Raw genomic sequence first — 17909 nt, 5'->3', positions numbered from 1 at the left:
ACTGGCAAACATATTTGGATACCACATCTCCCACTCATCCCCCTACTGGCCCCAAGGTAACAGCATCTGCGAGAGGAGCCATTGCTCCCTCATGAACCAGGTCCGCACATGCATTATGCAAACAGGGAATGAAGACTGGCCTGCCCACGTCAAGATTATCCAAGGGATAACTCCACATGAAAGAGTTTTGGGGTAATCTCCACTACTCCTACCACTCCGCCACCACCTACAGCCACCCACCCCACCCTCCACTACCGACCCTCTCCACCACCTCAAACGCCGCCTGCACCACCTACACACTCAACAAGACCTAGCGCCCGACACGAATCACTCCAACCCATACAAACCTGGTCAGTCCGTGATCGTTGCACACCTGCCCACCCCCTCCAAAACCTCCCCCCGATTTAATGGACCCTTCAAAATTATTCGAGTACCCAACCCATACCAAGTCATCATCGATCAACAGGGACAACACCGCACATACCGAAATCGCCATGTGCGACCCTTCCACCCACCCAACACTGACCACCCTCCCGCCCGGCCAACCTGCACCTCTTCCCGCACACCTGTCCATCCCGACCTTTCTGAGAATTACCCCCCAGACTCCTACTCCTACTCCTTCTCACCCCCTCCCTCCACCTCACCTACAACCAGCCCAACCCCCGACACACCACCACCACCGCCTACACCACCACCACCGCCCGAGACCGCCACCCCTCCACAACTCACAACTCACCTCCCTAACACCTGTCCACCCACCACCTCCTGACCCACACCGCCCCCACCGCCCACATCACCACCACCGCCCAAAGCCACCACCTCTGCAGACCTCACCACTCACCACCCTACCACCTGCAAACCCACCACCCACCTCCCCTTGACCATTCTCATTATACGCGCCACACCGCACCCCCACTCGCCTCCCGCCCTAACAGCCGCACGCCCTCACAACCACCACGTGCACAACCACCCTCACCACCCACACCAACCCTCACTACCACCACCACCAGATCAGGACGCCTCTCACGCCCACCCTTGAGATACACCCCATCACCACCGCCCATCGCACGCCCATCCCAACACCCACCACCACCACATACCCCCCCCACCCCAAACACCTCCCCCATAACCCTCCCCCTCCACCAAGCATGATGGAATCTTCCCAGGTCCCAATTCCCCAAAGGACAACTCTCCTCCCACTGAACCATCCCCCATAAAATCACCAATCTCCCGTTACTCTCCAGCATTCAGCTTTCATCTCCTCACCAGGCACCATTCCCCGAGATGAAGGTGACGAGAGTACACTGGCTACCCCACGACCGCCCACATGCCAGAATCCGAGACACCCACCACCTTCTCCGACTCCTACGCCGGACCGACCATCCATCCTCCCTCCGGCTCACTCTCAACCCCCATCAGGAGCCTAACACCTTCACCACCCACTGGGTCAGCCTCATCCAACACCTCACCCCGGCCCACCAGACATCCACCTCCACCACCTACCACCTCCAGTCACGGGGTCGTGACTTTTACAACGTGGAGGGTGGTAAAATGCCCGCCGTGCCCGCCGCCGGACCTCCCACCTCACCACCCCCCACCCCACCACCGGGCCGCCACCACACCACCACCCCAGGAGGACACAACGGTGGGGTTAGTGACCCCAATCAAGAGGGTCACCAGGACACTACGGTCCTGGGCCCTTCTTCCCCGCAACTGCCCCAACACCAGGTGACCGGGGAAAGGCAACTACCTTGCGGGCGGAACAACTGTCGTCAGAAAAGGGGTGGGACTGAACTAGCTTCAGTCCCAAGTAACACCGTATTGACGGCAATTGTTACACCCTCTAGGGCAGGAGGCCCAAGGGCAGGAGGCCCAAGGCTACGGCCTAATAAAGTGTACGAGGGTAAGGCGACCCAAGGCTCCGGCCTTAGTACACCCCAGAGAGAGAGTTGCCCCAGTGCATCCCTCTCCTGCTGTTCTCCCCTACAGGAGCAACACCGCGCCAACGGTCTCTATACGTGGCGGGGAAGGAGCGGCCTTGTACGCCCTTCAGTTGCTTCTGGTCGGAAAGATCAGCTCCCGGCTACGGCCAGAGTACGTACCAGGGTAAAGAGCCCCTGCTATCGTACGTGTAGCTTTTCCCTACTACGGGAGCAACACCGTGCTGACGGTCTCTATACGTGGCGGGGAAGGAGCGGCCTTGTACGCCCTTCAGTTGCTCTCTGTAAGATGGGTAGGCATCCTGCTCCTGCCGGGGCACGTACCAGGGTAGAGAAGCCCCTGAAGGTAGCCTCAGTACGTACTGGAGAGAGTGTGGCCTCTGTGCCCCTCACTCCGGCTTGTCCCCTACTACGGGAGCAACACCGCGCCGACGGTCTCTATACATGGCGGGGAAGGAGCGGCCTTGTACGCCCTTCAGTTGCTCCTTGTACGCCGGGTAAGCTCACGGCCACAGCCAACGTACGTACCAGGGTAAGGCGACCCATGGCTCCGGCCTCAGGACGTACCAGAGAGGACACGAGTGACGTGAGTCCTTCTCCAGCCTCCTCCTCCTGTGGGAGCCCTTCGTCACCACCCGGGAATATAGCCCCGAAGGTGACACTAGAGTGGTGGCAAGGCCCGATATCGGACCTACCTCCCACGCCTGGGAGATCCTTGTTCCTGCTCGAGTCCCGAAGGAGAAGCTGCCGCAGCCCAGCCCTGTTGGCGCCTCTCCCCCTAGGCGCCCGCAGTCCCAGGACACCCAGGCCAGTCCCACCGGCTCCCGACGAAGGCGATCCCGGCTCCCTCACTCCACGGAGCCAGAGACGACAGGCCCGACTACTCAGGCTGTTCGGCCCCAGTCCCGAGGGCCACCTCCCAGGTCGAGGCCCCCAGACAGGAGGGCCTCCCTGCACCACACCGACGAGTGTGACCCGGGCAGTGACTCCCCTGTGGGTAATCCCTTGCCCTCTGCAGGTCGGGTCCCCCTAGGGCTCTACCCTCACGCCCTTGTCACGGAGTGAACATTACCCAGAAGATACAGGTAAATAGTGATTCCCCTTGTGTCGAGAACAAATCGGGGAAGAGAACAGTGAACAGTGACTAAGTGAAGAACAGTGCAGTTACCAATAGTCCAAAAGAACTCAGTGTCGGCAGGACAGAGAATGAACCTTAGAGTAATTATCCAAGTCCCCCCAATAAAAGAACTTTCTGTGGACGCATAAGGCTAGGGTGCACGGCCCGGTCAAAAGCTTGAGTGTGAGTGTCGCCGTGACCAGGTGACTGTGTCAAGTGTCGCTATCCGCACCCTATCTTATTTATAGTAATATTTCCCCTACAGACTCCCAATCTTGTTTATCCCCTTTGTGATCAGTTCAGTGTATATCCTGCCTAAAAGTGACACATAGACAATACCATATATAATTCAAGATATCCCTGTATGAACATTGTAGTGTGTACTGAGTATAACTATATTTTGTGGTGCTGAATATTAACTCTGTGTCTCTGTTCCCCTGTATCTCAAATATCACTCTCTGTTGTATTGTAACGGTTAGAATTAAGGTAATAGATGTGTTAAGGTGTACTGCCTGGTTTTTATGTCCTGTTCCCTTGTTGGTGCTTTACTTCCGGTCTAGAAGGAGGACCCTGCTTCAGTCGCTAGTGTTTTTAAGACGAGAAGTCGCCTTAAAAACACCAGCATAACACTGGTGACAAGCAGTGGTTCTGGATCCGAGTAAAAGCACGGAGGAACGATTAAAGGAAACTTGCACAATGGCAGCCAAACCGCGCATCCAATTGCCGAGATTCAACCCGGACCAATGTGACACTGAAGTATATTTAGATATGGTCAAACCCCTCCTAGACATAGGGTTCGACTCGGACAGAGAAAAAATTGCAGTCACATTGCCTAACCTGGGAACAATAATTGCCACTGTCGCACCAAAAATCGTCCCAGAACTGACATGGGACCAATTCTCACAAATCGTGAGACAGGCTTTCACGCCATCAATAGGCAGAGTTGTCGCCCTCTCTCAACTCGACGCCCTCACCTACGACGGTAACCTAGACGACACATTCGTCCAGGCTCGGCGCCTCGTCAGCGCCGCTTATCCCGAGGCAGCTACAAATGCCCGAGATATACACACATTTAATGCCCTGCTGAGGATTCTCCCTAGCACAGTCAGGGAGCACTTCTCGATCTATGATCCCTCAGGGGACATGGACCAGGACCTGCAACTCGTCAGACGTCTCCTCGCCGCCCGTCCCATACCACAACCACTCCACGCGTGACAAGATTCCTGACGAACCAGAACCCTCCACCCAAACCTAAGCCGCCGCCTCACCAGCCACCTACAGAGCCGACTCCTACTGTGCCCAGGGCTTAGCCGCAGAAAAAACGCCCCAACCCCAAGGAACAAGGCAACCTGATTACCATTAATCCTTGGGAGTTCACGGCCTGCAGTCGCACCTGCCCCCTGCACGACATAAGAGAACAGCTCAAGGCAAGCAGGCGCAGAAACTTTCACCAGGGGCGCAAGAAAGACTCCTCCTTAGACGACGACGCCCCGGAAGACGACGCACCGCCAATACTCTACCCGGGACCGGACGACGACGAACACGATGACCACACCCAACCTCAGCAGATGGATTTTTAGGCCCGCCCTTGCACCTCCCCACGGTGGCGAGGGCCACCTCACACAGCTACAGACCCCCAGCCTACAAGATTTGGCTGAACGGGGTCAAGGCACGATTGCTGGTAGATACGAGAGCAGCCAGATCGTGCCTCTACTCCCACTTCTACTCCCGCCACACCTCTGCTTTCGGCCCCCTTCTCCCCACTTCAGCCAACCTCGTCGACGCGAGGGATGGCCCCATGCCTATCCGTGGGGAAACACGGGCCCTTCAAACCAACACTAACCAACGAGTATCCACCAACCACCCATTCATCATATTCGATTCGACATGTAATCAATATGATGGATATCTTGGGCTGGACCTCCTCCAAAAACTCCATGCCACCATTGACTGCCATCAGCGCGCCTCCACTTCAGTCCAGCCCGCCCCAACCAAGCATCAATTAACAAGAGAAAAAAATCTGGTAGAAGAAAAAAGAAGAACACCACCCTCCCCACACCACGCAGACACACACAACCCCCGAACATTCACCTGCCCCAACCCACCTGTACATCTGACCCCAACCCAACCTCACTCAAGCCTCACTTCATCCCCCTCCATCACCACCCCCCACTACACATCGTCTGGACCCCTCCCCATCTTTTCCTGCCACTATCGCCTCCTCAATCACCATTCCACCCCACCACGAAGCTTGGGTAAAACTTAACAGACCTTCAGGTACCTCCGTCCTCTTCTCACCATCCATACCCACCGGACCACTCTCCTCCTGTTTAGCATCCCCCACCTTCCTCCCGCCACATGCCCATGACATCCATATCGCTAACCTCGCCACAACCCCACTAACCCTACCACGAGGACTCATCATTGGCGACACGGAAGAAGCAGAACCATGCCAAGCACCACCCCCCGATCATTCCACTCTCCCCGACCTACCATCACATCTATCCCCTTCCCAAACCAACAGCCTCCGACAACTCCTCCTGGACTTTCAGGACCTATTCTCCTCCGGCCCAACCGACCTTGGCCACACTACCTATCTCAGCCATGAGATACACACGACCGGACCTCCAATTCGCCAACCATCACGACGAAAAAATCCAAACCAACAGGCAGAAGAAGACCGGCAGGTCCAGGATATGCTCGATGTCGGCGTTATCTCCAATTCCACTAGCCCATGGTCCTCACCTGTTGTACTCGTGTGAAAGAAAGATGGGACTATGCACTTTTGCAATGATTACCGCAGAGTCAACGACGTCACTATCAAAGACGCTACGCCCCTACCCAGGATCGACAACTCGCTTGACTCCTTACATGGGTCGACCTGGTTCTCTACCCTAGACCTGCAATCAGGCTATTGGCAAGCCCCTGTACACCCTGACGACAAGCACAAAACCGCCTTCTCAGCATCGAACGGGAAGCATTATGAATTCAACATTCTTCCCTTCGGACTCTGCAACGCCCTGCCACATTCTCCTGCCTGATGGAGTCAGTTCTCAGCGGACTAACCTGGGAGACTTGTTTGGCGTACCTGGACGACGTCATCATTTTCAGTCATACCTGGGCCGACCACCTCCACCGCCTCAAACAAGTTTTCCACAGTATCCGCCAAGCAGGGCTCACACTGAAATCGACAAAGCGTGTCTTGGCCGAGAGATCAGTCTCTTTCCTTGGACATCTGATTAACTCTGAAGGCATCTCCCCTGACCCAGAAAAACTACGTGTGATCGCCGACATTCCCCTACCTCGTGACGTACACGAAACTAGAGCCTTCCTAGGCCTAACAACATACTACAGGCGGTTCATCAAAAGATTTGCAGATATCGCCAAACCCCTACACGACCTAACAAAAAAAGGCGAGCCATTCGTATGGACCGAACCAAGAAAAACTGCATTCACCACCCTCAAGTCCAAGCTAACCTCTGCCCCCGTCGTCGCTTTCCCAGATTACAACCTCCCATTCCGCCTGTATACCGACGTATCACTCATCGCCATAGGGGCTGTCCTTGCACAAGTGCAAAACGGCCGCGAACATATCATCGCCTGTGCCAGTCGCACCCTAAATCCTGCAGAAAGAAACTACGCGGCCACCAAACGAGAGTGCCTGGGAATCATCTGGTCCCTCGATTACTTCCGCTCCTACATCTCGGGCACCCATGTGATAGTCATTACGGACCACCAATCCCTACAATGGTTACGTCAGTCAAACACCACCAACGCACAACTCATACGATGGCGAGAAACACTCGAGGAGTATGATTTCGAGATCTCATACTGACCAGGCAAACTCCACACAAAGGCCGACGCCCTGTCCCGTCTACCAATCAATGCAATCTCAACAGAGCCAGACCTAATCCAAATGTGGCACAACAAACAACGCCCTACCTGGATCCCACCGAACACATTCGCTAAACTCCACCCGCATGGCGAGCACCTGTTCGATCCCAACAGACACATCGTCCTAAGCCCCACCACCGCCCACGACACTATGCTACACCTCCACGCCCATAACGGCATCCACCTGGGAACTAAAAAACTCCTACAAGTCTTTACCGACATGTACTGGACACCTAACCCATCCACCATTGCCAAGAACATCATACAATCCTGCCGAGCCTGTGCTTTAGGAAAGGACTTCACCCGTACACCCGGCCCTTCAGGAAAATTAACAGCGCAGAAACCCTTGCAACTACTTTCCTTAGACGTCGTCAGCCCCCTCACACCCAAAGCAGGGTACAAATACATAATCACATTCGTGGATGTGTATTCAAAGTTTATCATCGCATGCCCCGCCAAAGATCACAGTGCAGTATCAGTTGCCGACGCCCTCACCCGCCATGTCTTCCCGTATTTTGGTATTCCCCAAGCACTGCACTCAGATAATGCCCCAGAATTTACTGGCAAGGTCTGCGAAGAACTGGCAAACATATTTGGATACCACATCTCCCACTCATCCCCCTACTGGCCCCAAGGTAACAGCATCTGCGAGAGGAGCCATCGCTCCCTCATGAACCAGGTCCGCACATGCATTATGCAAACAGGGAATGAAGACTGGCCTGCCCACGTCAAGATTATCCAATGGGGTTTAAACACATGCCCACGAGAAGACGGGATAACTCCACATGAAAGAGTTTTGGGGAATCTCCACTACTCCTACCACTCCGCCACCACCTACAGCCACCCACCCCACCCTCCACTACCGACCCTCTCCACCACCTCAAACGCCGCCTCCACCACCTACACACTCAACAAGACCTGGCGCCCGACACGAATCACTCCAACCCATACAAACCTGGTCAGTCCGTGGTCGTTGCACACCTGCCCGCCCCATCCAAAACCTCCCCCCGATTTAATGGACCCTTCAAAATTATTCGAGTACCCAACCCATACCAAGTCATCATCGATCAACAGGGACAACACCGCACATACCGAAATCGCCATGTGCGACCCTTCCACCCACCCAACACTGACCACCCTCCCGCCCGGCCAACCTGCACCTCTTCCCGCACACCTGTCCATCCCGACCTTTCTGAGAATTACCCCCCAGACTCCTACTCCTACTCCTTCTCACCCCCTCCCTCCACCTCACCTACAACCAGCCCAACCCCCGACACACCACCACCACCGCCTACACCACCACCACCGCCCGAGACCGCCACCCCTCCACAACTCACAACTCACCTCCCTAACACCTGTCCACCCACCACCTCCTGACCCACACCGCCCCCACCGCCCACATCACCACCACCGCCCAAAGCCACCACCTCTGCAGACCTCACCACTCACCACCCTACCACCTGCAAACCCACCACCCACCTCCCCCTTGACCATTCTCATTATACGCGCCACACCGCACCCCCACTCGCCTCCCCCCCTAACAGCCGCACGCCCTCACAACCACCACGTGCACAACCACCCTCACCACCCACACCAACCCTCACTACCACCACCACCAGATCAGGACGCCTCTCACGCCCACCCTTGAGATACACCCCATCACCACCGCCCATCGCACGCCCATCCCAACACCCACCACCACCACATACCCCCCCCACCCCAAACACCTCCCCCATAACCCTCCCCCTCCACCAAGCATGATGGAATCTTCCCAGGTCCCAATTCCCCAAAGGACAACTCTCCTCCCACTGAACCATCCCCCATAAAATCACCAATCTCCCGTTACTCTCCAGCATTCAGCTTTCATCTCCTCACCAGGCACCATTCCCCGAGATGAAGGTGACGAGAGTACACTGGCTACCCCACGACCGCCCACATGCCAGAATCCGAGACACCCACCACCTTCTCCGACTCCTACGCCGGACCGACCATCCATCCTCCCTCCGGCTCACTCTCAACCCCCATCAGGAGCCTAACACCTTCACCACCCACTGGGTCAGCCTCATCCAACACCTCACCCCGGCCCACCAGACATCCACCTCCACCACCTACCACCTCCAGTCACGGGGTCGTGACTTTTACAACGTGGAGGGTGGTAAAATGCCCGCCGTGCCCGCCGCCGGACCTCCCACCTCACCACCCCCCACCCCACCACCGGGCCGCCACCACACCACCACCCCAGGAGGACACAACGGTGGGGTTAGTGACCCCAATCAAGAGGGTCACCAGGACACTACGGTCCTGGGCCCTTCTTCCCCGCAACTGCCCCAACACCAGGTGACCGGGGAAAGGCAACTACCTTGCGGGCGGAACAACTGTCGTCAGAAAAGGGGTGGGACTGAACTAGCTTCAGTCCCAAGTAACACCGTATTGACGGCAATTGTTACACCCTCTAGGGCAGGAGGCCCAAGGGCAGGAGGCCCAAGGCTACGGCCTAATAAAGTGTACGAGGGTAAGGCGACCCAAGGCTCCGGCCTTAGTACACCCCAGAGAGAGAGTTGCCCCAGTGCATCCCTCTCCTGCTGTTCTCCCCTACAGGAGCAACACCGCGCCAACGGTCTCTATACGTGGCGGGGAAGGAGCGGCCTTGTACGCCCTTCAGTTGCTTCTGGTCGGAAAGATCAGCTCCCGGCTACGGCCAGAGTACGTACCAGGGTAAAGAGCCCCTGCTATCGTACGTGTAGCTTTTCCAGACTACGGGAGCAACACCGTGCTGACGGTCTCTATACGTGGCGCGGAACGAGCGGCCTTGTACGCCCTTCAGTTGCTCTCTGTAAGATGGGTAGGCATCCTGCTCCTGCCGGGGCACGTACCAGGGTAGAGAAGCCCCTGAAGGTAGCCTCAGTACGTACTGGAGAGAGTGTGGCCTCTGTGCCCCTCACTCCGGCTTGTCCCCTACTACGGGAGCAACACCGCGCCGACGGTCTCTATACATGGCGGGGAAGGAGCGGCCTTGTACGCCCTTCAGTTGCTCCTTGTACGCCGGGTAAGCTCACGGCCACAGCCAACGTACGTACCAGGGTAAGGCGACCCAAGGCTCCGGCCTCAGGACGTACCAGAGAGGACACGAGTGACGTGAGTCCTTCTCCAGCCTCCTCCTCCTGTGGGAGCCCTTCGTCACCACCCGGGAATATAGCCCCGAAGGTGACACTAGAGTGGTGGCAAGGCCCGATAACGGACCTACCTCCCACGCCTGGGAGATCCTTGTTCCTGCTCGAGTACAGAAGGAGAAGCTGCCGCAGCCCAGCCCTGTTGGCCCCTCTCCCCCTAGGCGCCCGCAGTCCCAGGACACCCAGGCCAGTCCCACCGGCTCCCGACGAAGGCGATCCCGGCTCCCTCACTCCACGGAGCCAGAGACGACAGGCCCGACTACTCAGGCTGTTCGGCCCCAGTCCCGAGGGCCACCTCCCAGGTCGAGGCCCCCAGACAGGAGGGCCTCCCTGCACCACACCGACGAGTGTGACCCGGGCAGTGACTCCCCTGTGGGAAATCCCTTGCCCTCTTCAGGTCGGGTCCCACTAGGGCTCTACCCTCACGCCCTTGTCACGGAGTGAACATTACCCAGAAGATACAGGTAAATAGTGATTCCCCTTGTGTCGAGAACAAATCGGGGAAGAGAACAGTGAACAGTGACTAAGTGAAGAACAGTGCAGTTACCAATAGTCCAAAAGAACTCAGTGTCGGCAGGACAGAGAATGAACCTTAGAGTAATTATCCAAGTCCCCCAATAAAAGAACTTTCTGTGGACGCATAAGGCTAGGGTGCACGGCCCGGTCAAAAGCTTGAGTGTGAGTGTCGCCGTGACCAGGTGACTGTGTCAAGTGTCGCTATCCGCACCCTATCTTATTTATAGTAATATTTCCCCTACAGACTCCCAATCTTGTTTATCCCCTTTGTGATCAGTTCAGTGTATATCCTGCCTAAAAGTGACACATAGACAATACCATATATAATTCAAGATATCCCTGTATGAACATTGTAGTGTGTACTGAGTATAACTATATTTTGTGGTGCTGAATATTAACTCTGTGTCTCTGTTCCCCTGTATCTCAAATATCACTCTCTGTTGTATTGTAACGGTTAGAATTAAGGTAATAGATGTGTTAAGGTGTACTGCCTGGTTTTTATGTCCTGTTCCCTTGTTGGTGCTTTACTTCCGGTCTAGAAGGAGGACCCTGCTTCAGTCGCTAGTGTTTTTAAGACGAGAAGTCGCCTTAAAAACACCAGCATAACACTGGTGACAAGCAGTGGTTCTGGATCCGAGTAAAAGCACGGAGGAACGATTAAAGGAAACTTGCACAATGGCAGCCAAACCGCGCATCCAATTGCCGAGATTCAACCCGGACCAATGTGACACTGAAGTATATTTAGATATGGTCAAACCCCTCCTAGACATAGGGTTCGACTCGGACAGAGAAAAAATTGCAGTCACATTGCCTAACCTGGGAACAATAATTGCCACTGTCGCACCAAAAATCGTCCCAGAACTGACATGGGACCAATTCTCACAAATCGTGAGACAGGCTTTCACGCCATCAATAGGCAGAGTTGTCGCCCTCTCTCAACTCGACGCCCTCACCTACGACGGTAACCTAGACGACACATTCGTCCAGGCTCGGCGCCTCGTCAGCGCCGCTTATCCCGAGGCAGCTACAAATGCCCGAGATATACACACATTTAATGCCCTGCTGAGGATTCTCCCTAGCACAGTCAGGGAGCACTTCTCGATCTATGATCCCTCAGGGGACATGGACCAGGACCTGCAACTCGTCAGACGTCTCCTCGCCGCCCGTCCCATACCACAACCACTCCACGCGTGACAAGATTCCTGACGAACCAGAACCCTCCACCCAAACCTAAGCCGCCGCCTCACCAGCCACCTACAGAGCCGACTCCTACTGTGCCCAGGGCTTAGCCGCAGAAAAAACGCCCCAACCCCAAGGAACAAGGCAACCTGATTACCATTAATCCTTGGGAGTTCACGGCCTGCAGTCGCACCTGCCCCCTGCACGACATAAGAGAACAGCTCAAGGCAAGCAGGCGCAGAAACTTTCACCAGGGGCGCAAGAAAGACTCCTCCTTAGACGACGACGCCCCGGAAGACGACGCACCGCCAATACTCTACCCGGGACCGGACGACGACGAACACGATGACCACACCCAACCTCAGCAGATGGATTTTTAGGCCCGCCCCCGCACCTCCCCACGGTGGCGGGGGCCACCTCACACAGCTACAGACCCCCAGTCTACAAGATTTGGCTGAACGGGGTCAAGGCACGATTGCTGGTAGATACGGGAGCAGCCAGATCGTGCCTCTACTCCCACTTCTACTCCCGCCACACCTCTGCTTTCGGCCCCCTTCTCCCCACTTCAGCCAACCTCGTCGACGCGGGGGATGGCCCCATGCCGACCCGTGGGGAAACACGGGCCCTTCAAACCAACACTAACCAACGAGTATCCACCAACCACCCATTCATCATATTCGATTCGACATGTAATCAATATGATGGATATCTTGGGCTGGACCTCCTCCAAAAACTCCATGCCACCATTGACTGCCATCAGCGCGCCTCCACTTCAGTCCAGCCCGCCCCAACCAAGCATCAATTAACAAGAGAAAAAAATCTGGTAGAAGAAAAAAGAACACCACCCCCACAACACCACGCAGACACACACAACCCCTGAACATTCACCTGCCCCAACGCACTTGTACATCTGACCCCAACCCAACCTCACTCAAGCCTCACTTCATCCCCCGCCAACACCACCCCCCACAACACATCGTCTGGACCCCTCCCCATCTTTTCCTGCCACTATCGCCTCCTCAATCACCATTCCACCCCACCACGAAGCTTGGGTAAAACTTAACAGACCTTCAGGTACCTCCGTCCTCTTCTCACCATCCATACCCACCGGACCACTCTCCTCCTGTTTAGCATCCCCCACCTTCCTCCCGCCACATGCCCATGACATCCATATCGCTAACCTCGCCACAACCCCACTAACCCTACCACGAGGACTCATCATTGGCGACACGGAAGAAGCAGAACCATGCCAAGCACCCCCTCCCCCGATCATTCCACTCTCCCCGACCTACCATCACATCTATCCCCTTCCCAAACCAACAGCCTCCGACAACTCCTCCTGGACTTTCAGGACCTATTCTCCTCCGGCCCAACCGACCTTGGCCACACTACCTATCTCAGCCATGAGATACACACGACCGGACCTCCAATTCGCCAACCATCACGACGAAAAAATCCAAACCAACAGGCAGAAGAAGACCGGCAGGTCCAGGATATGCTCGATGTCGGCGTTATCTCCAATTCCACTAGCCCATGGTCCTCACCTGTTGTACTCGTGTGAAAGAAAGATGGGACAATGCACTTTTGCATTGATTACCGCAGAGTCAACGACGTCACTATCAAAGACGCTACGCCCCTACCCAGGATCGACAACTCGCTTGACTCCTTACGTGGGTCGACCTGGTTCTCTACCCTAGACCTGCAATCAGGCTATTGGCAAGCCCCTGTACACCCTGACGACAAGCCCAAAACCGCCTTCTCAACATCGAACGGGAAGCATTATGAATTCAACATTCTTCCCTTCGGACTCTGCAACGCCCCTGCCACATTCTCCTGCCTGATGGAGTCAGTTCTCAGCGGACTAACCTGGGAGACTTGTTTGGCGTACCTGGACGACGTCATCATTTTCAGTCATACCTGGGCCGACCACCTCCACCGCCTCAAACAAGTTTTCCACCGTATCCGCCAAGCAGGGCTCAAACTGAAACCGACAAAGCGCGTCTTGGCCGAGAGATCAGTCTCTTTCCTTGGACATCTGATTAACGCTGAAGGCATCTCCCCTGACCCAGAAAAACTACGTGCGATCGCCGACATTCCCCTACCTCGTGACGTACACGAAACTAGAGCCTTCCTAGGCCTAACAACATACTACAGGCGGTTCATCAAAAGATTTGCAGATATCGCCAAACCCCTACACGACCTAACAAAAAGGGCGAGCCGTTCGTATGGACCGAACCAAGAAAAACTGCATTCACCACCCTCAAGTCCAAGCTAACCTCTGCCCCCGTCGTCGCTTTCCCAGATTACAACCTCCCATTCCGCCTGTATACCGACGTATCACTCATCGCCATAGGGGCTGTCCTTGCACAAGTGCAAAACGGCCGCGAACATATCATCGCCTGTGCCAGTCGCACCCTAAATCCTGCAGAAAGAAACTACGCGGCCACCAAACGAGAGTGCCTGGGAATCATCTGGTCCCTCGATTACTTCCGCTCCTACATCTCGGGCACCCATGTGATAGTCATTACGGACCACCAATCCCTACAATGGTTACGTCAGTCAAACACCACCAACGCACAACTCATACGATGGCGAGAAACACTCGAGGAGTATGATTTCGAGATCTCATACTGACCAGGCAAACTCCACACAAAGGCCGACGCCCTGTCCCGTCTACCAATCAATGCAATCTCAACAGAGCCAGACCTAATCCAAATGTGGCACAACAAACAACGCCCTACCTGGATCCCACCGAACACATTCGCTAAACTCCACCCGCATGGCGAGCACCTGTTCGATCCCAACAGACACATCGTCCTAAGCCCCACCACCGCCCACGACACTATGCTACACCTCCACGCCCATAACGGCATCCACCTGGGAACTAAAAAACTCCTACAAGTCTTTACCGACATGTACTGGACACCTAACCCATCCACCATTGCCAAGAACATCATACAATCCTGCCGAGCCTGTGCTTTAGGAAAGGACTTCACCCGTACACCCGGCCCTTCAGGAAAATTAACAGCGCAGAAACCCTTGCAACTACTTTCCTTAGACGTCGTCAGCCCCCTCACACCCAAAGCAGGGTACAAATACATAATCACATTCGTGGATGTGTATTCAAAGTTTATCATCGCATGCCCCGCCAAAGATCACAGTGCAGTATCAGTTGCCGACGCCCTCACCCGCCATGTCTTCCCGTATTTTGGTATTCCCCAAGCACTGCACTCAGATAATGCCCCAGAATTTACTGGCAAGGTCTGCGAAGAACTGGCAAACATATTTGGATACCACATCTCCCACTCATCCCCCTACTGGCCCCAAGGTAACAGCATCTGCGAGAGGAGCCATCGCTCCCTCATGAACCAGGTCCGCACATGCATTATGCAAACAGGGAATGAAGACTGGCCTGCCCACGTCAAGATTATCCAATGGGGTTTAAACACATGCCCACGAGAAGACGGGATAACTCCACATGAAAGAGTTTTGGGGAATCTCCACTACTCCTACCACTCCGCCACCACCTACAGCCACCCACCCCACCCTCCACTACCGACCCTCTCCACCACCTCAAACGCCGCCTCCACCACCTACACACTCAACAAGACCTGGCGCCCGACACGAATCACTCCAACCCATACAAACCTGGTCAGTCCGTGGTCGTTGCACACCTGCCCGCCCCCTCCAAAACCTTCCCCCGATTTAATGGACCCTTCAAAATTATTCGAGTACCCAACCCATACCAAGTCATCATCGATCAACAGGGACAACACCGCACATACCGAAATCGCCATGTGCGACCCTTCCACCCACCCAACACTGACCACCCTCCCGCCCGGCCAACCTGCACCTCTTCCCGCACACCTGTCCATCCCGACCTTTCTGAGAATTACCCCCAGACTCCTACTCCTACTTCTTCTTACCCTCTCCCTCCACCTCACCTACAACCAGCCCACCCCCCGACACACCACCACCACCGCCTACACCACCACCACCGCCCGAGACCGCCACCCCTCCACAACTCACAACTCACCTCCCTAACACCTGTCCACCCACCACCTCCTGACCCACACCGCCCCCACCGCCCACATCACCACCACCGCCCAAAGCCACCACCTCTGCAGACCTCACCACTCACCACCCTACCACCTGCAAACCCACCACCCACCTCCCCCTTGACCATTCTCATTATACGCGCCACACCGCACCCCCACTCGCCTCCCCCCCTAACAGCCGCACGCCCTCACAACCACCACGTGCACAACCACCCTCACCACCCACACCAACCCTCACTACCACCACCACCAGATCAGGACGCCTCTCACGCCCACCCTTGAGATACACCCCATCACCACCGCCCATCGCACGCCCATCCCAACACCCACCACCACCACATACCCCCCCCACCCCAAACACCTCCCCCATAACCCTCCCCCTCCACCAAGCATGATGGAATCTTCCCAGGTCCCAATTCCCCAAAGGACAACTCTCCTCCCACTGAACCATCCCCCATAAAATCACCAATCTCCCGTTACTCTCCAGCATTCAGCTTTCATCTCCTCACCAGGCACCATTCCCCGAGATGAAGGTGACGAGAGTACACTGGCTACCCCACGACCGCCCACATGCCAGAATCCGAGACACCCACCACCTTCTCCGACTCCTACGCCGGACCGACCATCCATCCTCCCTCCGGCTCACTCTCAACCCCCATCAGGAGCCTAACACCTTCACCACCCACTGGGTCAGCCTCATCCAACACCTCACCCCGGCCCACCAGACATCCACCTCCACCACCTACCACCTCCAGTCACGGGGTCGTGACTTTTACAACGTGGAGGGTGGTAAAATGCCCGCCGTGCCCGCCGCCGGACCTCCCACCTCACCACCCCCCACCCCACCACCGGGCCGCCACCACACCACCACCCCAGGAGGACACAACGGTGGGGTTAGTGACCCCAATCAAGAGGGTCACCAGGACACTACGGTCCTGGGCCCTTCTTCCCCGCAACTGCCCCAACACCAGGTGACCGGGGAAAGGCAACTACCTTGCGGGCGGAACAACTGTCGTCAGAAAAGGGGTGGGACTGAACTAGCTTCAGTCCCAAGTAACACCGTATTGACGGCAATTGTTACACCCTCTAGGGCAGGAGGCCCAAGGGCAGGAGGCCCAAGGCTACGGCCTAATAAAGTGTACGAGGGTAAGGCGACCCAAGGCTCCGGCCTTAGTACACCCCAGAGAGAGAGTTGCCCCAGTGCATCCCTCTCCTGCTGTTCTCCCCTACAGGAGCAACACCGCGCCAACGGTCTCTATACGTGGCGGGGAAGGAGCGGCCTTGTACGCCCTTCAGTTGCTTCTGGTCGGAAAGATCAGCTCCCGGCTACGGCCAGAGTACGTACCAGGGTAAAGAGCCCCTGCTATCGTACGTGTAGCTTTTCCCTACTACGGGAGCAACACCGCGCCGACGGTCTCTATACGTGGCGGGGAAGGAGCGGCCTTGTACGCCCTTCAGTTGCTCTCTGTAAGATGGGTAGGCATCCTGCTCCTGCCGGGGCACGTACCAGGGTAGAGAAGCCCCTGAAGGTAGCCTCAGTACGTACTGGAGAGAGTGTGGCCTCTGTGCCCCTCACTCCGGCTTGTCCCCTACTACGGGAGCAACACCGCGCCGACGGTCTCTATACATGGCGGGGAAGGAGCGGCCTTGTACGCCCTTCAGTTGCTCCTTGTACGCCGGGTAAGCTCACGGCCACAGCCAACGTACGTACCAGGGTAAGGCGACCCATGGCTCCGTCCTCAGGACGTACCAGAGAGGACACGAGTGACGTGAGTCCTTCTCCAGCCTCCTCCTCCTGTGGGAGCCCTTCGTCACCACCCGGGAATATAGCCCCGAAGGTGACACTAGAGTGGTGGCAAGGCCCGATAACGGACCTACCTCCCACGCCTGGGAGATCCTTGTTCCTGCTCGAGTACAGAAGGAGAAGCTGCCGCAGCCCAGCCCTGTTGGCCCCTCTCCCCCTAGGCGCCCGCAGTCCCAGGACACCCAGGCCAGTCCCACCGGCTCCCGACGAAGGCGATCCCGGCTCCCTCAC

This window comes from Coenobita brevimanus, chromosome 10 (genome assembly GCF_032717465.1).
Source record: "Coenobita brevimanus isolate Jiangsu-jjx chromosome 10, ASM3271746v2, whole genome shotgun sequence".
In the NCBI taxonomy this organism is placed as follows: Eukaryota; Metazoa; Arthropoda; class Malacostraca; order Decapoda; family Coenobitidae; genus Coenobita; species Coenobita brevimanus.
This window is presented reverse-complemented; position numbering follows the sequence as displayed.